Source organism: Callithrix jacchus, chromosome 6, assembly GCF_049354715.1.
Source record: "Callithrix jacchus isolate 240 chromosome 6, calJac240_pri, whole genome shotgun sequence".
In the NCBI taxonomy this organism is placed as follows: domain Eukaryota; kingdom Metazoa; phylum Chordata; class Mammalia; order Primates; family Cebidae; genus Callithrix; species Callithrix jacchus.
The window spans coordinates 51,265,991-51,290,936 of record NC_133507.1 but is presented as its reverse complement, the minus strand read 5'-3'; the positions used below and the strand labels follow the sequence as shown (position 1 = coordinate 51,290,936).

At 39.2% G+C, this 24,946-nt stretch overlaps 1 non-coding gene across 1 annotated transcript; it reads left to right on the top strand.

Moving 5' to 3' along the window:
* Positions 1–10,976: 10,976 nt before the first annotated feature.
* LOC118154848 (U5 spliceosomal RNA) lies at positions 10,977–11,095 on the top strand. The gene has a single exon (XR_004745101.2). It is a non-coding gene; the product is annotated as a U5 spliceosomal RNA (small nuclear RNA).
* The last annotated feature ends 13,851 nt before the right edge of the window (positions 11,096–24,946 follow it).

Here is a 24,946-nt window from a genome sequence, read left to right as displayed (position 1 = left end):
CTAAATTCTAAAAAGATCGTATGATACCTCTCTACCTGCAAAACACTTTGCGTTTTCAGTACAACCTGTTTTGTTTTCCTTCCCAGGTGCATGTCTCAGTAAACAATGCTTAGTTCATCTTCCGTGTGCATTTCGTCTTAATCCTCTCAGTTATTTAGCTTTGGTCCTGTCTTCCTGTCTTTTGCAATTGATCCCTAAAGCTGTATTTTAGAAGCTAGAATTTCAGATTTTTCTTAGAATGAGGAAATTCTAGAACCTAAAAATAGCATTTAGTAATCTAGTTGTTTATGTCTTCACCTTAATGTTCACTTCTCAGGACACTTTGAATGTGAGAACATAATATATAAATATTTAGATGCTCAGCGAATGTTAAGTTATTAAAACTGCTAACAGTGTTTTATTAGTATATATTTATTTTTAAAAAATTTAAATAATAAGCAGTACAGCTCAATAAACCTCTCAAGTATGTAGTTAAAATAAGAAATAACATTTAAAATAAGCCTGATCAAAGCCTTCTCGTAAATTCATCAACTGAGGTCTTGTATGGCAGGTTACAGGTACTGAAAACAACTGTCAAATTTGCTGCTTCTAAATCAACATGTTCCAAACTATGTTCCTTGGAATACTAGAAAGAATTTTTCATGGTTAAATACATTTAGAAAATGTTTGGTATTTTTGGTTCCACATATTTAATCTACTATAGACAAAAAGGTAGGGAAAATACCCAGGAAATTATTGGTCTAAAATTTTAGCTTTCTCTCAATTTTATTCTCTCTCAATTGGGATCCTATTCAGTATGAATGAAGCCATAGAGAACAGAAATAAGGGACTTTACCACTAGGTGGTGGTAAACATTTAAGGCCCTGAGATGGAAATGAAATGATAGTGTTTGAAATGCCTAAAACTGTGCTTTTCTTGAGGAATATTACTCTTACTGCACAAGCTGGAGTGCAATGGTGCGGTCTCTGCTCACTGCAAACCCCTCCTCCCAGATTCGAGCAATTCTCCTGCCTCAGCCTCCTGAGTAGCTAGGATTACAGGCATGCGTCACCACACCAGATAATTTTATCTTTTTAGTAGAGACGGGGTTTCTCCATGTTGGTCAGGCTGGTCTGGATCTCCTGACCTCTGGTGATCTGCCCGCCTCGGCCTCCCAAATTTCTGGGATCACAGGCATGAGCCACTGCGCCCAGCCAAAACTGTGGTTCTTTTTTTTTTTTTTTTTTTTTTTGCGACAGAGTTTCGCTCTTGTTACCGAGGCTGGAGTGCAATGGCGCGATCTCGGCTCACCACAACCTCCACCCCCTGGGTTCTGGCAATTCTCCTGCCTCAGCCTCCCGAGTAGCTGGGATTACAGGCACACGCCATCCTGCCCAGCTAATTTTTTTATATTTTTAGTAGAGACTGGGGTTTCACCATGTTGACCAGGATGGTCTCGATCTCTTGACCTCGTGATCCACCCGCCTCATCCTCCCAAAGTGCTGGGATTACAGGCTTGAGCCACTTCACCCGGCCAGCTGTGGTTCTTAAACTTTGGCGTCCACAGGAATCACCCTGAGTGTTTGTTTAAAATATAGGTATACTGGTTCTGTAGTTTTGGGGTGAGTTTTTGAACAAGCTGTGGTTATGATGGGATAGTCAGTGGCATTCACTTTGGAATATACTGGCCTAAAGAGGTTTCATATGTTGGACCTTAGGTTGGACTGTTGTAAAAGTAAGGCATCGAGAAGTTGTTTCTTAGTCTTTTTACCTTGGGCATTTTTTAGAATTATGCATCTGGTTTTTCCTGAGTTTAATATCAGTAAATATGAATTGCATTAAGAAATTGAAAAACACAGCCTCATAAATAACAAGTAATAGGCCAGCATTTTTATTGATGTTCATAAGGGATGGTAATTGTTTATGCCATTCAAAGCTTTTACCTAACATTTTTTATTTACATTTATTTTTAAGCGAGTTGTTTAAAAAAATTACCAAAGATTGGGGCTCTGAAGAAGTACATAGGTACATGTTATTTGTTTTAAATGTCAAAGGAGTATGAAGGAGATGTAATTATCATTTTCTAAAAAACTGAAATAGAATAATCAAAAGGGTACAGAAATACCTCTATATTTATGTGTGTTCTTACAGTCCTAAGGTGAACCTTCTTGTAAAATGATCGCTTTTTTGATTTATAGGTACTTTTTAACTTTCAGTGACTTTAATAAATACTAAAACTAAAAATCAGTGAGAGCAAAAACAAGTGAAATCTATTGCCTTTTCACCTAGAGGTATAGCCACACACAGGCTTTGTTCCATATGTGGATGGTAAGTGCTATTAAAAATCAGGGCAATTACTTTTACATATGATTTCAGTAAAGAGAATACCAAAAAGGTCATCCTTATTAGATAAGAAGTTCCATTTTAATACCTGAATTCTAATAAATGGATTGCATTGTTTCCTTTTCTAGAAACAGTAGCTCAAGAGCACATGGATCCTGGGAACTGAAGGTATGGTATTGGTAGGAGATCAGACAGCAGTATTCAGTTAAAATATCAAGGTGTAGTTCATTCATTAATGGCCATGCTTTGACTTTATTTAAGATGGAAAAGTTTTGTCTTCAGTAGAAAATGCAGCTCCTACTATACTTTGAGAAAGTTACCAGGCCCTGTGAAAATTTATTTGAGTGGTTATCGGAGTAAAAGGGAGTTCTGTGACTGTCATATATGAATTGAAGGCAGTATCTAGATGTCAAGGTCCACGTGAGCTAGCTAACCTAGGCTGTACCACTGTGGTACTCTTAGAAACTGCCTGTCTGACCACAATGCTGCAGTAGTGGCAGAAGGAAGGCATCAGGAGACCATTTTTAAACAGTTGTTTGTATATGAGGTACAAAACTCAAGAACTGTGTAAAAGGCAAGTACAAGTACTGTTTTCTGCAGAAATTGGGGGAGATACTGAGCACAGAAGAATAACCAAAGTGCTTCTCAACAATAACTTCTGTGAAACTATGTTTTCTGAATTCTTCAAATGCTTTTCTGATTTTATAAGTATATGATATTACAACTTCCTGCGTTTTTTGCTCATACATTAATATTTTCTAGCATTAGCAAGACATAGGTAGCAGCATTCATTAGCTCACAGTTTTTAAGGGTGTTGTTTGCTTGTTTATTGTTTATTTGTTGTTTTTTTAATGCTAGAAAAAAATTAAAGTCATCTACTTTATGTTCTAATTTGCTAGAAGATGTGATATATGAAAGTATATAATATCATTTTTTTCCTCTCTTTGTCCACAAAGCCTATCTGGGTCAGGTGTAGTGGCTCACACCTGTAATCCCAGCACTTTGGGAGGCTGAGGTGGGCGGATTACTTGAGGTCAAGAGTTCAAGACCAGCCTAGCCAACATGGTAAATCCCTGTCTCTACTGAAAAAAAAAATAGCCAGTGTGGTGGCAGTCACCTGTAATCCCAGCTACTAAGGAGGGCTAAGGCAGGAGAATCACTTGGAGTAATCCCAGCTTAGGAAGCTGAGGCAGAGGTTGCAGTGAGCCAAGATTTCGCTACTGCACTCCAGCCTTGGTGAAAGAGCAAGACTCCATCTCAAAAATAAAATGAAATAAAACAAAGGCTATTCATTGTGTTGGGTTTTAGCCCTAGGAGATAATTTTTACATTCTTACATAATTTCTCCACTGGCACAAAAGACTTCCTCCCTCTTCTATATTAGTACATTCATAACTTAATGTAAGTGCGAGCATGATCATTTGAAGAAGGTAGAGAAGAAGATTATAATCTGTTGCTTGGAGGACTGACTTTAGAAACAATCTACAGTAGCTGCTGAGAGCACTGGACAGGGTGAGCTGCTTTGGCAATGTCAAGACTGAACCAACAGTGGCAAAAAAAGAGTGTACTCGCAAAGATAGCACCTACTTTTGGTTTATCATCACCAACTTCTGCCAGTATTTATCTACCATTAGGTACCATCTTGGCTTATTTCTTTCACCGGCAATTTCTAACAGGATTTATCTCCTAATAATTTTAGCCTAAATCTAGGAATCATAGGCAATTAGGAATCTATACCAGGTACTGTAATGTCATCCCTACGTCTTATTTACTATGTTAACTTAAAGGAGGTATTTCACACACAAGGAAAATGGAAGTAGATCTCCCTTACATCATCCTTAAAGATTAGCAACATGCCTGGAATACCCAACTTCTACCAATTAGGTTTTAGCTATTTGTAACAGGAATTTATCATGTCTTCTAGATTTTGTTGATATTATTAGCCTTCAGTTCCCAGAAAGTGAGTTTCATATATGGTACCCACATTGCCTTCTTGGGTCTGTTTTCTCATCTAGAAAATAAGAAATAATAATGAGTCATGTAAATACAAGCCACTGCAAACCTCCTCCCCCGGTGTTCTATAAAAATATCCTTGAAAACATTAAATAGGAAGAAAATTTATGTTAATCATAAAAACTTAGGTAAAAATAGTGGAAACTAGAATTTCTACTAAATCAAAATTTAGTAGAATACCAGTAAGGGGTAGGATTTTTAAAAATGGCTGACTCCAACATCAGAACATCTTGTTAATAAAACAAGATGACACCTTAGCCTCCCATCTTCTAAGACTCCTTCTTAACTTAACATATGCAAAAGCTATACTATTAATTTGAGACAGCTATTGAGAGTCTTGTCATAATAGGCTCCTTTCTGCATTCCTTCACTAGTGGCCCTGAAGCTGCACTATGTTGGAGGTTTCGTTGACTAAGAGAACCACACCTGGCATTCACCTCCACAGGGGAGTCATAAAAGATCCTGCCTCTGATCTTTTACATAACCAGCACAAGAAGACCTATTAGCTTCTGCACATCAGCTGGTCTAAATCAGCTGATACTTACAGATGGGGAGCAGGGGGTACGGAATGTTCTTTTTCAGCTTCTTTGACTTGAGAACTTTTATCTTATTGCAAGGAAGTCCCTTACTCTCTTCTATCCTAGATCTGGCAGACCTGGGATTTCCTGGGGGAATGAAATGAGTCTAGCACCTCTGACCACCTGCTGGGTATTATATCAGCACTTACTGGGTAGACTGAGAAAGAGCTGAAAGCAATATTCCGAGTCTGATAGTTCTCTGCAATTGGCCTCGATAACCTCATTGATAAATAAGTAACTAAATGGGCAAAAAAAATTGAACAAGCACTTCACAAAAGACCAAAAGAGATGGCAGGGTTTTTGTTTGGTGAGGGAGGGTTCTTTTGTTTTGTTTTGGGGTTTTGTTTTGTGTTTTTGGCAGAGGACAGGAGGATTGGGTGGATTCCTTTTGTAAAGAAATATTAAAATATTCTTTTTAATTTGACAGTTAAATTTAAGAATCTTTTAAAACTCAGAATGTTCAACCATATTAGTCATTAATGAGCTGCACATTAAAACTACAGTAAGATAGCCTAACAGTGGTATGAACAGCAAGAATTAAAATGTTGACAATACTAAGTAATGGTGACAGTGTGAAGCAATAAGAACTGCTGGTGCAAGTGTAAGTTGGCTCAACCACTTGGGAAAATGTTTGACAGTATCTACTAAAGTTGAACAGATGTACCCCCTCAACTCAGCAATTCCACTTCAACCATATATCCAATAAAGATGTGTACGTATATGTACCAAAAGATACATAGAAAAATGTTCTTACTAATATTCACAGTAGCCTCAAAGTGGAAACAATCCCAATGTCCATGAACAGAATACATATAACGCTCTATAGCAAGGAAATGAGCTAACTCTTGCTACACTTAACGATTTGAAAGAATCTCACTAACATAATGTTTAACAAAAGCAACCAGCCAACAAAAGATGTGCTGTTGTATTCCCACTTACAGAGTTCAGAAACAAGCAAAACATACCTTTGAGCAGATGAAATGGGGAAGGTTACAAAGGGAGTTATGGTGTGCTGGTGATCTTGTCTTTCTTGACCAGGATGGGGATAACTGATCGTCTTTTGAGCTGTATTCTATGGAGTATGCGTTTTTTATTTATCTTTTCCTTCGATTAAAGTTTTACTTTCTTAGTGAATAAAGCAAAAATCAGCATGAGGCTGGTGAAACGGACAGTTCTGCAGAATGAGAGAAGAGCAATGCCCTGAAGCATTTAGAAAGAAGGACTTTGTTCTTCCAGTGCTTATAGAACAAGAAATATTAGAAAAGATCTGCTTTTGCTCCCCCTATGATGCAGTAGGGTATTATGATAGCAAGACGGCAGGAGAGTAAGAGTGAGAAAAGAAAAGGAGATGCTAAATTAATATTTGTGTCAGAAATAATAAATAGTCATGGCACTAAAGAAAACTGAATCCACGATGAACAGTGAATACTGAACTACTTTTCAGAATCCTATGGGTTCTCATGAGCCCACAAAGGGAAGATGGAAGGGGGTTCCCCCACTTCTTGTTCATTATCCAGATCAGAAATAACCTTCATCGATGTTATATATTGTGCTTTAAAAGCTTTCCTTTAAAGGATTCTGCAGTGTAAATAAGTTAGGATGAGCAGAAAGCACCAGAGCAGAAGGTAAAAAGCATCCTCCAACGAATATAGCAAGAGAAAAGGTGCAGGTCAAAAAGGCTGATTACAGAGACTTATCATTTGACTAATAGAGGTTCCCAATAAACAATTACCTGCTTTAATAGAAGAAACAATGTTGACCTAAAAAATTTTAAAAAGCACAAGACTGAAGATCCTCTTCTACATATTTTAAATGCCATGTGGAATGGAGCAATGTCTGCTGTTTTGTAGCCCAGGATTTTTCTACTCATCCATATTGTAAAGGTAACAGTCATTCTGGGATAGACAATGTACTGCTCATTTGCCATTTCTGGAAAAATAATTAATCACTACACTCCCAAAAGGAGTTCAAAATTAAGAATAAAGGAATCAAAATTAAGAATAAAAGAATAAGGAAAGAAAGGCTAGTTGGTGAATATTGAAATCATCACTGAAACTACTAGAATAATAAAAATAATTGTAAATTTCATTTTTTAAAAAAAGGTTTATTATATGATTTATCTATTACAAAATTTTTCAGTGGGGTTTATAACCCTTGGTTAAGTTAATGAAGGCCAGGAAGGAATGGCAGTTTCTTTTTTTCAGGGGGCAGAGGTAGGTATGGTGTAAAAATCCTTCTCTTTTGTAAAGAAATATTAAAATTAATTTTTTTACTTAGAAAATTAAATGTAAGATTAAGAATCTTTTGAAATCTGTTAAGGTGGTTGAAAATAAAATTAATAACAATGTCTCCTCTTCAAATTCTTGAACAATACAAAAGTGAGATTGTATGGATGACAAATGTCAAAAAAAAGCACATAAACTGTTCGAACTGTTTAAATTCTAAACACAAAATGAAAGTATTTCTTTCATCCAAGAGACTTACCTTTAAATCCAATTCTGTCACACGCACTTAACCCAAAAAGTACCTCAGAGTACAATTTAAGGAGAAGTTATAAGGCTAAATAACAGGAGCATAGTGTCTGATAAAATTACAATTACTAGTGAAGACAACGAGCCCTGACACTTAAACGCAGGCTTCTATAGGATTAAAATGTGAAAGTACAAAGGCCTTTACAATACTGTAAGTATTGTGATGGAAACCTAAACATGTTCTGTGAACCATCACAACACAAACAGGGGGAGAAATTATCCTCAAGAAATGAGAAGTAATAAAGCAAAATTAGTATGTACAGAAAAAATATAATTACCTTTTCTCAAATGAGTTTACAAATCCATCAGATAGCAATGTCGCATGACAAAAGCAGCATAGAGGACCCAGAGAGATCTCTTAGATTTTTGAATATTAGCTGATTTAGAGTATTTGTAGCAGGATAAAAGAAACACTTCCAACATGTTCTTTCCAGCCTCTTTGTTTGAAGTACTTTGGTCTGATTGCAAGGACATCTCTTGCCATCTTCTACCCTAAGCCTAGATCCTATGGGCCTCCTTGGATTCCTTAGGAATTAAATGGGTCTGATATTCAGTGCCCACCTGCTGTACATTACTTCAGCATCTGAATGGCCTGTAATAGCTGAAAGCAATCGTTAGAGCCTGACAGTTTCCTTGCAGTGCATTTTAAAGGGCAAAAGTTACACATGGTAATAAAACTAAAAAATACTAATTAAATTAAAGTCCCTTGAAAAATAATTTAGAAGCCTTCTAAACAGTGTTTTGTCAAAAAGGTCCAGTAAAATTGAGTGAAAACAAAATGGCAAATAAAAATAAGAAGATGTGTTTAAAGCTATGCTGAAAGGCAAACTGATAGCCACTATTATATAGAACGTGAAAATGAATGAATTAGACATGTAACACAAGGGAAAGAAGTAACAATGCGGATGAGACTAATTAGAAATAAATCAAAAGAAGGCAAATAAATAGACAACCTCCTGGAAAATGCATTTTTTAAAAAAATCAAAATCAGAAATGATAATTAAAACCAGAAGAGATTATTAAAAAACTAAATGCCATCCTTAATTCTCTATTTTAGTTCAAATACTTGCTATGAAATATTCAGTATGCCACCAGCACAGTGGCTCACACCTGTAATCCCAACACTTTGGGAGGCCAAGGCAGGCAGATCATGAGGTCAAGAGATTGAGACCATCCTGGCCAACATGGTGAAACCCCAACTTTACTAAAAATACAATAATTAGCTGGGTGTGGTGGCGCACACCTGTAGTTCCAGCTACTCGAGAGGCTGAAGCAGGAGAATTGCTTGAACCCCGGAGGTGGATGTTGCAGTAAGGGGAGATCACTCCACTCCACTCCAGCCTGGTGACAGAGTGAGACTCCATCTCAAGGTATATATATATTCAGTAGACAAGTTTAGAAAACCTACAAAATTCAAACAGCTCAGTAACCAAAGAAAAAATGTAGTAACTAGTGAATTATATCTCCTCCAATGAGTCCTGATCACTTATTCATTCTCCCAAACTTTTAAGAAACACATTACTTCCAAGGTATATCAGTTTTCTCTTGCAGACAGAAAAAGATGAGTGTATACCACATTAAATTTTGTACAGTTATTGTTACCCTGACACCAAAACTTTGAAAAGACAAAAATCAAAGTTATAGATTGTTATTTTACCTATGAATATGGATGCAAACAAACCTAAATAAAATATTAGAACTATAAATCATGTGTTCAAAGAACAACTTACCATTACCAAGTAGGGCTTATCTTTTGATGAAAGAGCAGTTCCCACTGAGGGAGGAAAAACTGTCAATACACTTTTTTGGGGGGGGGGACAAGGTCTCACTTTATTGCTCAGGCTGCTCTCAAATTATAATACACATCTCAGTATAGTCACAATGAGGTCTGTTTGCCCAAATTGGTTGTTCATTTGTTATCATATGACTATCATGGATTCCTTGGATTATGCATGATTAGTTTGAAACTATCACTAGCTGGAAGGATGGGACTAGCCTGAGTTGTTGAAATGAATCAGTATCTAGCCTTGTTCCCAACCTCATGACTGCAGTATAATGGAGAAGGTATGGAAAGCATGTTGGTAAGGCAAACACAATGTCTAAAACTGCTTATTTGCTACATTTATTGCCAGGCACTGGGCAAGTGACTTTACATATATCTCAGAACTCTATGATGTTAGTACTATTTTTCCTGTTTTATCAACAGGAAGCTGAAGTACATTCAGAAAATAAAGTGACTTGCCCAAGAAACAGCCAGCAAATGGGGAAGCTGGGCTTCAGATACAGGCAGACTTAAAATTGATGCCCAGTCTCTTAACCACTACACTAAATATCAATGGTCATAATGAAGATTACAGATGCTACCACATGCACACACTAATCGAATATTATGTAACACCAAATTCTTCCAAAACTATGGGATAGAATGGAAATAATGCTTACTATTTAGAGAAAGCAAACAGAATACAAAATTGCATATAATGTGGTTAATGATTTTTTTTTTTAAAGCTAGAATGGATTTGAAAGAGCAGCCTGGGCACGGTGGCTCATGCCTGTAATCCCAGCACTTTGGGAGGCTGAGGCACTGGCTCATGCCTGTAATCCCAGCACTTGGGAGTCTTGGCGGATCACCTGATGTCGGGAGTTTGAGACCAGCCTGACCAACCTGGAGAAATCCCATCTCTACAAAAAATACAAAATTAGCCAGACATGGTGGTGCAGGTGGTAATCCCAGCTGCTCAGGAAGCTGAGGCAGGAGAATTGCTTGAACTTGGGAAGTGAGCCAAGATCATGCCAGTGCACTACAGCCTGGGCAGCAAGAGCAAAACTCCCTCTCAAAAAAAAAAAAAAAAGAAAGAAAGAAAGAAAGAAAAGAAAAAGAAAGAGCCTTATGGGCATATTTGCTTTTCACTATTTTTCATTTTTCCTTGGTGAACATTTGCACTTTAAAAAAAATCTAAAAATTGTCCTGTATGCCCTACTAAATTGTGGTTTTTATGAGCAAAGCCTGTGTTTTATTTTTGTAACCTCAAACACAGCTATGCACCTTACATATAATAGGCACAAAATCAATTTTTATCCATTTGGATTACAACATAAAGGATTCCTATGTGTGTCTTCTGCAGAGATTCTGTAAACAAATGTGTATTCTCTATAGATATTGCAATAATTATTTAGGTACTACATTTTCAAATTGAAGTTTTACTTAGGCTTATTTTTAAAGATTATGCTAATTTTTATTTTAATGTTGTGTTTTTGTTTTCTACAATTCTACTAGTGCCTAGTCCACAGTCCAAATACAAATCCAGATGATTTTTTGAATAATAAATGACACTTGTTAAACTCTTACTATATCACTACTGTTCCAAGTATTGTGAGATATTTTCCCATTTAGCAATCTAACAGTTCTGTGAAATTAATACTGTGAGGCACAGGAAGGTTAAATGGCTTCTGACAGGACACATAGCCAGTGGAGCTGGGATTAATGCTCAACAAATATGACTCCATGGCCTCACTTAAGTTCCCACGTTGTGATACTCTGGTTTATCTTCAGATCATATAAATCTTTTGCCTTTTACTGAAGATTTCTGTGGAGAGGAACAGTTATGAGTTTTTACCCAAGTTTTTGAGGTCTCTTGTTTAATTTTAAGTTTACATGCTATTTAATTCAACCATTGTTCTGGGTTTGTTTGTTTTTTAAGAAAGAAATATAAAATCTTTATGTTATAAATAGACCATGTAATTGTGAAAACATTTTTATTCCATTTTATGACTCCTTGAAAGAATGAGGTGGCAGGAAAAGATAAGAAAAGTATAACTGTGATGAGAGGATGTGAAAGCAGGAGAAAGGATTACAGATGGCAGGATTAAGAGGTGACTTAGTGACTTTGGGGTCAAAGTGTTGGTTCCTTTTTCACCTTGGTTGTACAAGTTAATTCAACAATAATATATTTGAACATGTATGTACTAGCTGCCAAGGACATAATAGTGAAGAGAAAGAAAAAAAGATGACTTATTTGCCTTATATAATAGCTTATAAAATTATTATATGCTATTATAACTTTATAATGTAGTTTGAAGAAATAGTTTACAGTGAGGTCAGCTGCCACTTGAGTAAAGCAGGCTGACTTCTCCCAAACATATCAATTTTAGAGGATTCACAAGAACAGAGGAATCCCCTTTTCTGTCATCCTTAATTTGTCCACACCTAATTCTGATTTTGGGTTTGTTTTAAAGGGTTTTATTGTTGTGTTATTGGAGATAAAGATTACAGTGTCATCTACACTGCTTAAGCGTAAGATTTGAGAATTCTTGATTAATGCAAACACTCTCATACTGACTTTTGGAGAATATTCCCATGGGTCTGTTGTGTTTCTGTTTGTCTTGTAAGCAGAGGCACTATCTTTTTTAATGATTTTATAAAGTAAACAGTCTCAGAAGACAGATAGTTTCTCCCTCTGAAGCAAAAGACAAGTTCTATCCAGTAAAATTAAGATGATGTTTCCTTCCAGGGCAAAGGGCCAGCAGACTTACAGCTCTTGGTGAAAGACTGAGGCTCCTTAAGCTCGGTGTTCTTCCATTCTAGCACACAGTGCTGCATGCATGGCATCCACTCGGGCCTCTCTGCATTACCCCTGTAAGACCTGGGGGGTGACAGGAGCCAAGGCAGACATGCAGCTCAAGCCGCTTACTGTGTTGTGGATAATGAAATCCTTTGTCTCTGATGCAGGAGACGGTGGCAGGCTTCTTATCTTGCAAGTGGGATAACATTTCAGACCCTTCACAGTTCTTGACAATCGCATCCCTTCAAGATATAGATAATTTTTATTGGGGCAGCAAGTTCCCTCATGCCCCTTTCCCATCAATCTCACAAGAATCTCCTTTTTCTGATTTCATTCACACTAGATAGTGTTACATTTTCTAGAGCATCATCTACATGGAATCATACCATATACAGTTGTCCCTTGGTAATTGCAAAGGAATGTTCTCAGGACCTCCCTGCAGATACCAAAATCCACTGATGCTCAAATGGATAAGTCATATAAAATGATTGTAGGCCAGGTACAGTGACTCATGCCTGTAACTCCAGCGTTTTAGGAGTCCGAGGTGGGTGGATTGCTTGACCTCAGGAGTTTGAGACCAGCCTAAGCAATATGGTTAAACCCCATCTCTACCAAAAAAAAGAAAAAGAAAATTAGCCTGGCATGGTGGCTCATACCTGTAGTCCCAGCTACTTGGGGGACTGAGGTGAGAAGATCACTTGAGCCTAGGGGGGCAGAGATTGTGCCACTGCACTCCAGCCTGGGTAACAGAGCAAGACCCTGTCTCGAAAGGAAATAAAAATAAAATGGTATAGCATTTGCATATAATTTATGCACATTTTCTTGTTTGCTTTATCTGTAGATTACTTACAATACCTAGTAAAATGTAAATGCTTTGTAAGCAGTTGTTATACTGTATTGCTAAGGAAATAATGACAGGAAAAAAGTCTGTATGTGTTCAATGCAGGCACAACCATCCATTTTTTTTTTCACATATTTTCAAACTAGGCTGGTTGAATCCACAGATGTAGAACCCAAGGATACGGAAAGCTGACTGTGTACTCATTTGTGTTTATCTGCTTTCACTCAGTATGAGGTCTTTGAAATTCATACATGCTGTCGTGCATATCAGTGGTTCATTCCTTTTCATGGCTGAAGAGTAGTCTATTGTAAAAATAGCAGTTGTAGCATTAGTCATTCACATGTTTAGCTTTATCATTTATAAAACATTGGGAATCAAACATTGTTTTGACTAGATTCTATTACCTTTTTATGAAGAGTCTTTATTTCTATTCTAGCAGGTGCTTAGCTTGTTTGGACCCCCATTTCCTCTTCTGCAGTTGGCAGCCACTGGATTTCTGTTGGAGTTTTCAGCTTTCCAGTTATTATTTTCCATCACCACCACCTCTGGTAGTCTCCTTTGCACATGCACAGCCAAAGAGTCAGCCAAAAAAATTGAGTGAGGTTTATCATAGATGTTGGGACTCCTTGTTTTTGGCTCTATCCCTTTTAGGGGATGCTCCCTTGCTCTCATATTGCTTAGGCATCCCCAGTTCATGCCCACTGACTCAAGCCAGTAAGACTGCACTTTTCTGCTTGAGTTCTAGCATCACTATGCTGAGGTCAAGTTTCATAAACATGAATCTCACACAGTGTGATTCTCTTCTTTCAATGTTTACTCCCCTTGGTTTCTGCCTGCTTTTGATTCTACAAGTACCTTCAATTAGTTCATATATATGTCAATTACCAATTAGTTCACATATATATGAACTAATTGAATATATATATGTTCCCCAGAGTTTATAATTATTATAGAACATATAGTCTGATAAAAGCTCCTCTCTCATTTTCAGAATCAGAACCCTGTGTAGTGCATTTTTATTCCTTTATTTCAAAATTTCTGTGACATTTTACTTTGGATGTATCTCTTACAAGCAACATGTGACTAGATTTTGCTTTTTGTGAAATCTGATAGTCTGTCATTCATTAGATCAGTTTAACCCATTTACATTCATTGTGATTAATGACATTTAGATTTACTTATTTACTTATTCATTCATTTAGAAGTGTGGTCTTGCTGTGTTGCCCAGGCTGGTCTTGGACTCCTGGACTCAAAAGTGATCCTCCTGCCTCATCCTCCAGAATAGCTGGGACTTCCAGTGTGTGCCATCGAGCCTAGCTATTTTTTGTTGTTGTTTGATTTTTAAGACAGAATTTCACTCTTGTTGCACACGTGGGAACAAGAGTGAAATGGCACAATCTCGGCTCACTGCAACCTCCGCCTCCTGGTTTCAAGCAATTTTCCTGCCTCAGCCTCCCAAGTAGCTGGGCATACAGGTGTGTACCACCATTCCTGTATTTTTAGTAGAGACGGAGTTTCACTATGGTGGTCAGGCTGGTCTTGAACTCCTGACCTCAAGTGATCTGCCCACCTCGGCCTCCCAACGTGTTGGGATTACAGGCGTGAGCCACCGTGCCTGGCCTATCATGCCTAGCTCTAGCATTTATTTTTTACCATTTTATTTTATGTGTTTATCATTATTTATATTTGCTTCTTCAGTTTTGGTCTTCTGCCAGGTTGATAAGGTTTTCTATTATCCCCCCACTTTAATGTTCTCCTTACTTGAAACAACTTTCTTCCAAACAAGAAAAGGATGTTATTTTGTTTACTCATTAACTGATTCCTACATTTCCTTTTATCGTTGTCTGGAAATTCAGTATCAACATTTTTATCATAAAATACATTTTTTAAAAAATCAGTATTCAAACATGACAATTTTATGCCCATCATTGTTTCTTCTTTTTTTTTTTTTTTTTTTTTTTTGAGACGGAGTTTCGCTCTTGTTACCCAGGCTGGAGTGCAATGGCGCGATCTCGGCTCACCGCAATCTCCACCTCCTGGGTTTAGGCAATTCTCCTTCCTCAGCCTCCCGAGCAGCTGGGATTACAGGCATGCACCACCGTGCCCAGCTAATTTTTTGTAATTTTAGTAGAGACGGGGTTTCACCATGTTGACCAAGATGGTCTCGATCTGTTGACCTTGTGATCCACCCGCCTCGGCCTCCCAAAGTGCTGGGATTACAGGCTTGAGCCACCACGCCCGGCCCCATTGTTTCTTCTTACACAAAACAATTTTATTGGTATTCAGTTCACATACGTAAAAATCACCATTGTATTTTGCATCTAACTTCTTGCCCTTACATTCACTTTTCCTCTTGAAATCTGTAGTGGTTATTTCAGTGAGATGTCACTGGAGTTTTGTTCATTTTGTTTGCAAATGCCTTTACTTTGCTTTCTTTTTTTTTTTTTTAATTTTTTATTGGATTTTAGGTTTTGTGGTACATGAGCAGAGCATGTAAGACAGTTGCGTAGGAACACACATGGCAGTGTGCTTTTCTTTCCTTCTCCCCTTCACCCACATTTGGCATTTCTCCCCAGGCTATCCCTCCCCACCTCCCCCTCCCACTGGCCCTCCCCTTTTCCCCCCAATAGACCCCAGTGTTTAGTACTCCCCTTTCTGTGTCCATGAGTTCTCATTTTTCATCACCCACCTATGAGTGAGAATATGCGGTGTTTCATTTTCTGTTCTTGTGTCAGTTTGCTGAGGATGACGTTCTCCAGATTCATCCATGTCCCTACAAACGACACAAACTCATCATTTCTGATTGCTGCATAATATTCCATGGTGTATATGTGCCACATTTTTCCAATCCAGTCTATTATCAATGGGCATTTGGGTTGATTCCAGGTCTTTGCTATTGTAAACAGTGCTGCAATGAACATTCGTGTACATGTGTCCTTATAGTAGAACGATGTATAGTCTTTTGGATATATACCCAGTAATGGGATTGCTGGGTCAAATGGAATTTCTATTTCTAAGGCCTTGAGGAATCGCCACACTGTCTTCCACAATGGTTGAACTAATTTACACTCCCACCAACAGTGTAAAAGTGTTCCTTTTTCTCCACATCCTCTCCAGCATCTGTTGTCTCCAGATTTTTTAATGATCGCCATTCTAACTGGCGTGAGATGCTATCTCAATGTGGTTTTGATTTGCATCTCTCTGATGACCAGTGACGATGAGCATTTTTTCATATGACTGTTGGCCTCATATATGTCTTCTTTCATAAAGTGTCTGTTCATATCCTTTGCCCACTTTTGAATGGGCTTGTTTGTTTTTTCCTGTAAATCCGTTTGAGTTCTTTGTAAATTCTCGATATCAGCCCTTTGTCAGATGGGTAAACTGCAAAAATTTTTTCCCATTCTGTTGGTTGCCGATCCACTCTAGTGACTGTTTCTTTTGCCGTGCAGAAGCTGTGGAGTTTCATTAGGTCCCATTTGTCTATTTTGGCTTTTGTTGCCAATGCTTTTGGTGTTTTGTTCATAAAGTCCTTGCCTACTCCTATGTCCTGGATAGTTTTGCATAGATTTCCTTCTAGGGTTTTTATGGTGCCAGGTCTTATGTTTAAGTCTTTAATCCATCTGGAGTTAATTTTAGTGTAAGGTGTCAGGAAGGGGTCCAGTTTCTGCTTTCTGCACATGGCTAGCCAGTTTTCCCAACACCATTTGTTAAACATGGAATCCTTTCCCCCTTGCTTGTTTTTGTCAGGTTTATCAAAGATTGTATAGTTGTAGATATGTTGTGTTGCCTCCGGTGCCTCTGTTTTGTTCCATTGGTCTATATTTCTGTTTTGGTACCAGTACCATGCTGTTTTGATTACTGTAGCCTTGTAGTATAGTTTGAAATCCGGTAGTGTGATGCCCCCCGCTGTGTTCTTTTTGCTTAGAATTGACTTGGCTATGCGGGCTCTCTTTTGGTTCTATATGAAGTTCATGGTGGTTTTTTCCAGTTCTGTGAAGAAAGTCAATGGTAGCTTGATGGGGATAGCGTTGATTCTGTTAATTACTTTGGGCAGTATAGCCATTTTCACGATATTAATTCTTCCTAACCATGAACATGGAATGTTTCTCCATCTGTTTGTGTCCTCTCTGATTTCATTGAGCAGTGGTTTGTAGTTCTCCTTGAAGAGGTCCCTTATGTTCCTTGTGAGTTGTATTCCAAGGTATTTTATTCTTTTTGTAGCAATTGTGAATGGCAGTTCGTTCTTGATTTGGCTTTCTTTAAGTCTGTTATTGGTGTAGACGAATGCTTGTGATTTTTGCACATTGATTTTATATCCTGAGACTTTGCTGAAGTTGCTTATTAGTTTCAGGAGTTTTTGGGCTGAGGTAATGGGGTCTTCTAGGTATACTATCATGTCGTCTGCAAATAGAGACAATTTGGCTTCCACCTTTCCTATGTGAATACCCTTTATTTCTTTTTCTTGCCTGATTGCTCTGGCTAGAACTTCCAGAACTATATTGAATAGGAGTGGTGAAAGAGGGCATCCTTGTCTAGTGCCAGATTTCAAAGGGAATGCTTCCAGTTTTTGCCCATTCAGTATGATATTGGCTGTTGGTCTGTCATAAATAGCTTTTATTACTTTGAGATACGTTCCATCGATACCGAGTTTATTGAGGGTTTTTAGCATAAAGGGCTGTTGAATTTTGTCAAATGCCTTCTCTGCATCAATTGAGATAATCATGTGGTTTTTGTTTTTGGTTCTGTTTATGTGGTGAATTACGTTGATAGACTTGCGTATGTTGAACCAGCCTTGCATCCCCGGGATGAATCCTACTTGATCATGGTGAATAAGTTTTTTGATTTGCTGTTGCATTCGGCTTGCCAATATTTTATTGAAGATTTTTGCATCTATGTTCATCATGGATATTGGCCTGAAGTTTTCTTTTCTTGTTGGGTCTCTGCCGGGTTTTGGTATCAGGATGATGTTGGTCTCGTAAAATGATTTGGGAAGGATTCCCTCTTTTTGGATTGTTTGAAATAGTTTTAGAAGGAATGGTACCAGCTCCTCTTTGTGTGTCTGGTAGAATTCGGCTGTGAACCCGTCTGGACCTGGGCTTTTTTTGTGTGGTAGGCTCTTAATTGCTGCCTCGACTTCTGCCCTTGTTATTGGTCTATTCATAGTTTCAGCTTCCTCCTGGTTTAGGCTTGGGAGGACACAGGAGTCCAGGAATTTATCCATTTCTTCCAGGTTTACTAGTTTATGTGCATAGAGTTGTTTGTAATATTCTCTGATGATGGTTTGAATTTCTGTGGAGTCTGTGGTGATTTCCCCTTTATCATTTTTTATTGCATCTATTTGGTTGTTCTATCTTTTCTTTTTAATCAATCTGGCTAGTGGTCTGTCTATTTTGTTGATCTTTTAAAAAAACCAGCTCTTGGATTTATTGATTTTTTGAAGAGTTTTTCGTATCTCAATCTCCTTCAGTTCAGCTCTAATCTTAGTTATTTCTTGTCTTCTGCTGGGTTTTGAGTTTTTTTGATCTTGCTCCTCTAGCTCTTTCAATTTTGACGATAGGGTGTCAATTTTGGATCTCTCCATTCTCCTCATATGGGCACTTATTGCTATATACTTTCCTCTAGAGACTGCTTTAAATGTGTCCCAGAGGTTCTGGCATGTTGTGTCTTCGTTCTCATTGGTTTCGAAGAACTTCTTTATTTCTGACTTCATTTCATTGTTTACCCAGTCAACGTTCAAGAGCCAGTTGTTCAGTTTCCATGAAGCTGTGCAGTTTTGGGTTGGTTTCTGTATTCTGAGTTCTAACTTGATTGCACTATGGTCTGAGAGGCTGTTTGTTATGATTTCAGTTGTTTTGCATTTGTTGAGCAGTGCTTTACTTCCAATTATGTGGTCAATTTTAGAGTAGGTATGATGTGGTGCTGAGAAGAATGTGTATTCTGTGGATTTTGGGTGGAGAGTTCTGTAAATGTCTATCAGGTTTGCTTGCTCCAGGTCTGAGTTCAAGCCCTGGATATCCTTGTTGATTTTCTGTCTGGTTGATCTGTCTAGTATTGACAGTGGAGTGTTAACGTCTCCCACTATTATTGTGTGGGAGTCTAAGACTCTTTGTAAGTCATTAAGAACTTGCCTTATGTATCTGGGTGCTCCTGCATTGGGTCCATATATGTTTAGGATCATTAGCTCTTCTTGTTTTATCGATCCTTTTACCAGTATGTAATGGCCTTCTTTGTCTCTTTTGATCTTTGTTGCTTTAAAGTCTATTTTATCAGAGACGAGTATTGCAACTCCTGCTTTTTTTTTTTGCTCTCCATTTGCTTGGTAAATCTTCCTCCATCCCTTTATTTTGAGCCTTTGTGTATCCTTGCATGTGAGATGGGTTTCCTGGATACAGCACACTGATGGGTTTTGGATTTTTATCCAGTTTGCCAGTCTGTGTCTTTTGATTGGTGCATTTAGTCCATTTACATTTAGGGTTAATATTGTTATGTGTGAATCTGATACTGCCATTTTGATGCTAAGTGGCTGTTTTGCCCATTAGTTGTTGTAGATTCTTCATTATGTTGATGCTTTTTAACTTTTAGTGTGATTTTGGAATGGCTTGTACTGGTTGTTCCTTTCTATGTGTAGTGCCTCTTTTAGGAGCTCTTGTAAAGCAGTCCTGGTGGTGACAAAATCTCTGAGTACTTGCTTGTTCGCAAAGGATTTTATTTTTCCTTCACTTCTGAAGCTCAGTTTGGCTGGATATGAAATTCTGGGTTGAAAGTTCTTTTCTTTAAGAATGTTGAATATTGGCCCCCACTCTCTTCTGGCTTGTAGTGTTTCTGCCGAGAGATCTGCTGTGAGTCTGATGGGCTTCCCTTTGTGGGTAACTCGACCTTTCTCTCTGGCTGCCCTTAGTATTTTCTCCTTTATTTCAACCTTGTTGAATCTGACGATTATGTGCCTTGGGGTTGCTCTTCTTGCGGAATATCTTTGTGGTGTTCTCTGTATTTCCTGCATTTGAGTGTTGGCTTGTCTTGCTAGGTGGGGGAAGTTTTCCTGGATGATGTCCTGAAGAGTATTTTCCAGCTTGGATTCATTCTCTTCCTCCCCTTCTGGTACACCTATCAAACGTAGGTTAGGTCTTTTCATATAGTCCCACATTTCGTGGAGACTTGGTTCATTCCTTTTTGTGCTTTTTTCTCTAATCTTGGTTTCTCGTTTTATTTCATTGAGTTGGTCTTCGACTTCAGATATTCTTTCTTCTGCTTGGTCAATTCGGCTATTGAAACTTGTGCATGCTTCGTGAAGTTCTCGTATTGTGTTTTTCAGCTCCTTTAATTCATTGATATTCCTCTCTAAGTTATCCATTCTTGTTATCATTTCCTCATATCTTTTTTTAAGTTCCTTAGTTTCTTTGCATTGATTTAATACATGTTCTTTTAGCTCACAAAAGTTTCTCATTATCCACCTTCTGAAGTCTATTTCCGTCATTTCGTCACAGTCATTCTCCATCCAGCTTTGCTCCCTTGCTGGTGAGGAGTTTTGGTCCTTTCTAGGAGGCGAGGTGTTCTGGTTTCGGGTGTTTTCCTCCTTTTTCCGCTGGTTTCTTCCCATCTTTGTGGGTTTATCCGCTTGTTGTCTGCGTAGTTGCTGACTTTTCGATTGGGTCTCTGAGTGGACACCCAGATTGTTGATGATGAAGTATTTCTGTTACTTGGTTTTCCTTCTACCAGCCTAGCCCCTTCGCTGTACGACTGCTGAGGTCCACTCCAGGCCCTGCTTATCTGGGGTGCACCTCTAGCAGCTGTGGCACAGTGAGGGATGCTACCCGTTTCTTTTTCTGCTATCTTTGTCCCAGGATGATGCCTGCCAAATGTTAGTCTTTTGGATATAGAGGGGTCAGGGAGCTGCCTGAGGAGACAGTCTGTGTACTTTTTTGGAGCTCAATTGCTGAGCTGTGAGCTCTGTTGTTCATTCAGGGCTGTTAGGCTGCTATGTTTGATTCTGCTGCAACAGAGCTCATTAAAAAAAAACCTTTTTTTCTCAAATGCTCTGTGTTGGGGGGTTCGGGCTTTATTTTTCAATGTCTGATTAGGTGTCCTGCCCAGCTAGAAGGCAGACTAGCCACTGTTTGGCTGTCGAGGCTCCGTGATTTGCCCTGTTCCTGCAGGCTCTGCTGTGGTCTCCGCCACGCCCTGTGGCGGAGTCTCTTCATTGTAGTGTGTTGCCTCAGCAAAGGCAGGCTGCGTCAGCAGTGGGCGTGTATCTCAGTAGGGACGGGTTGCCTTGGCAACGGCTGGCTGCGTCAGCAGTGGGCGTGTATCTCAGTAGGGACGGGTTGCCTCGGCAATGGCTGGCTGCGTCAGCAGTGGGCGTGTATCTCAGTTGGGGCGGGTTGCCTCGGTAGTGGTGGACGCCCCTCCCCCACAGAGCTTCTCGGACCGTCTGCTCCGGATAGTTTGAAATCGCGGTTTTGTTCGTCCCACTGGGTATCCCAAACGATCTGTCCCTGCAATCCCCTGGGCTGACCAAGTCTCGTTCAGTCTCAAGTCCAGCCCTCTCAAGTCTCAGGTTGCCGGTTCAACAGGGCACCGGGACAAGCGCGCCCTGTGGGGATTGCTGGGTAGGGCCGGCCGCCGCCGCCCCGGCTGCCGGCTTCACCAGGCAGACCTACTGCCTGGCGTCCCGTGTCTTTTTTATACTTGGGAGTTTCCCCGTTCTGTGGGCAACAAAGATCAGTCTGGAAATGCAGCTCAGACTCACCGTTTGCAGATTCAACGAGAGCTCCAATCCTGGGTTGTTCTCACAGTGCCATTTTGAGTCCTCCCCCTACTTTGCTTTCACTCTTAGATAATAGCTTTTGGCTGAGTATAGAATTCTGCATCCGGAGTTACTTTCTCTTAGCAATTTGAAACGATTATTCCATTGCATCCTGTCACTTATTTTTCTCATTGGAAATCTTATTAGTCTAATTTTTATACCTTTATGGTTAATTATTTTTCCCTCTTTGATAACTTTAATTTTTCTTATCCTGCAGTTTTACTCTTATGTGTCTACATATGAGTTTGTATTATATCCTGCTTGGTACAAAATGTACTTTTACTCCAAGGGGTTATTCTTCAGTTTTGGAAAGTTCTCTGCTCCTATCTCTTCAAATATTGCTTCTTTGTAATTTTCTCTATTTTCTTCTTTTGAAAGTTTATTAGACAGTTGGAGCTTCTCTGTCTGTTGTCTGTGTTGCTTATTTTCTCACTTATTTTCAAAAGTCTCTTTGTTGCATTTTACATTATTTTCTCAGTAATGCCTTAAAATATAGTAATTCTCTCTGAGACTGTGTGAGGTCTAGAATGTCCAATGCGTCTTTAAATTGTATGTTCTAACTTTTTGAACTCTTTTATTTTATTTATTTTTAAAAATGTTTGTGTTTTTAGAGACAGGGTCTCACTGTGTTGCCCAGGCTGGAGTGCTGTGGCTATTGATGGGACCAATCATAGTGCTACATCCTTAAACTTCTGGCCTCCCACCATCCTCCTGCCTCTGCCTCCCAAACAGCTGGGACTACAGGCACACACCACTATGTCCAGCAAATTTTAAATAAACTATTTCTACCTATTCTTGGATCATTTAAGCCTGATTTTGTTCCATAATTTATTCTTTTTAAAAATTTATGTGGCCCAGCACAATGGCTCCCACCTGTAATCCCAGCACTTTGGAAGGCTGAGGTGGGCTGATCACCTGAGGTCAGGACTTCGAGACCAGACTGGCCAACATAGTGAAACCCCTTCTCTACTAAAAATACAAAAATCAGCCAGGCATGGTGGCATGCGCCTGTAATCCCAGCTACTTGCGAGGCTGAGACAGGAGAATCACTTGAACCCGGGAGGCGGAGGTTACAGTGAGCTGAGATTGTGCCACTGCCCTCCAGTGTGGGTGACAGAACAAGACTCCATCTCAAAAAAAAATTATATTATTGCTTCAACTGACTTTTTGAGGATTCTAAACATATATTATCATTCTTTTTTTCTTTTTTCCTGAGATGGAGTCTTGCCCTGTTACCCAGGCTGGAGTGCGGTGGCAAGATCTCGGCTCACTGCAACCTCTGCCTCCCAGGTTCAAGCAATTCTCCTGCCTCAGCCTCCTGAGTAGCTGGCATTACAGGCACATGCCATCCAACCCAGCTAATTTTTGTATTCTTAGTAGAGACAGGGTTTCACCACATTGACCAGGGTCGTCTCAAACTCTTGACCTCGTGATCCCTCTGCTGCAGCCTCCCAGAGTTCTGGGATTACAGGCTTGAGCCACTGCACTGAGCCCATGTATTTTCATTCTGTAGATTGTCCTATTTCAGTTTAATCTGGAGCAAATAATTCTGACTATTAAAGTTTTGAGAGCATTTTTTAATGTAGATTTCTTTGTGTGCTTTGGAACATTTTATGAACTTTTAATGTTCATTTTGGGTGGAAAAGATTATTCTGTTATCCACAGCTGCCTATTGAAGGATTTTGCACTTAACAAACAAGTTCCCAGAATACCAAGTTTTAAATCAGGCCTTATACTGACAATTTGAGATTTCTCCTCTGTATTAGTTATTCCTGACATAGCTCAAAATCTCAGTGATATACAGCAGTAAGCATTTATTTTGCTCACAAGTTGGTGGGGCAGCCTCTGATTCAGACTGTGGGCGTATGGTTAGCTGGAGCAGCTCTAGTGTGTTCATTGTTGAGCTCAGACTGTGGGAGAAGCAGCTACCTAGGAGAATCTCATCTTATGACGATGGCAAAAGCACAATAGGACAAGCCTCGCTGTGCTAGCAGTTGAAGCCCCTGCTTACGTAACATCTTCAGACATTTCATTGGCCAACCCAAGTCCCACAGTCAAACACAAGATCAAGGAGCAGGTGAGCATACTTTGCCTTTTGTGGGAGGAACTTCAAAGTCACGAGGCAAAGCAGGTAGATACATGGAAGTGTGAAGCATTGAGACCAAAAATCAGTTCAATCAACTATAGTCCACCTTCTTAGTCATGATTACTTACATCCATCCCACAGCAAAACAGACTCATCTTTATCCCAGGACCCCCAGAAGCCTCATACAGTCATTTATAAGGATTGCATTCCACTGTCTTATGGTGTACGTCTATTTTGGATGTGGTTCCCCTGATCTGTAAACCTATGAACTGAAAAAAAAAAAAATTATAACAATGTTACGGCCAGTGACAGACTGCATATATCATGGTGGTCCAATAAGATTATAATCCAGCTGAAAACTTTTTATCATTTCTATTCTTACATTTCTATTATCTGCAGCTGAAAAAATTCATACATGTACAGTCATGTATCACTAAATGATGGGGATACAGTCTGAGAAGTGTGTTATTAGGCAATTTTGTCCTTGTTCAAACATAGTGTACTATACAAACCTAAATGGTATAGCCCATTACACACCTAGGCTATACGGTGTAGCCCATTGCTCCTAGGCTACAAACCTATACAGCATGTATTATACTGGATGCTGTAGACAATTGTAATACATTGGTAAGTATTTGTGTATCTAAACATTATCTAAGCATAGAAAAAGCAATGTATTGTGCATTGGTGATGACTATGAGGTCTGACAGCCTGGACCTCTCTGAGGAGATGACAATTGTACTGACTTATGGGTGATGAGAAGGGCCCAGCTGGGCAGAATGGGGGAGGATGTGCCAGTGCAAAAGCCCTGGGGTAGGTGTTCAAGGGAGAGGGATGACGCTGTGGGCCTGGAACAGTGAGAGAGGGAGAGTGGAGGGGATGAGGCCAAAATGCTGCTAGATCATATTACTCAGGGCACTGTCAACCACAGAGAGGGTGTGATGTGTGTGGAGTTGCCAGGTCTGCAAACAGGAAGGGCACTTCTGCTCCACATGCTTATTCTCAGGCCTAGGGCAGAAGCTACCCTGGGGAAAACTCTCCTGATTGTGATGACAGAAGTATAAGGGCCAAGCCCCATTAGATAAGCACATTTCAAGCTCTTGCTTTCATCATATCTGCTAACACCCCATTGGCCAAAGCATGTGCTATGGCTGAGCCCAGAAAAGTATACTGCCTTTTATGGGAAGAATTTCGACATTACAATGGCAATG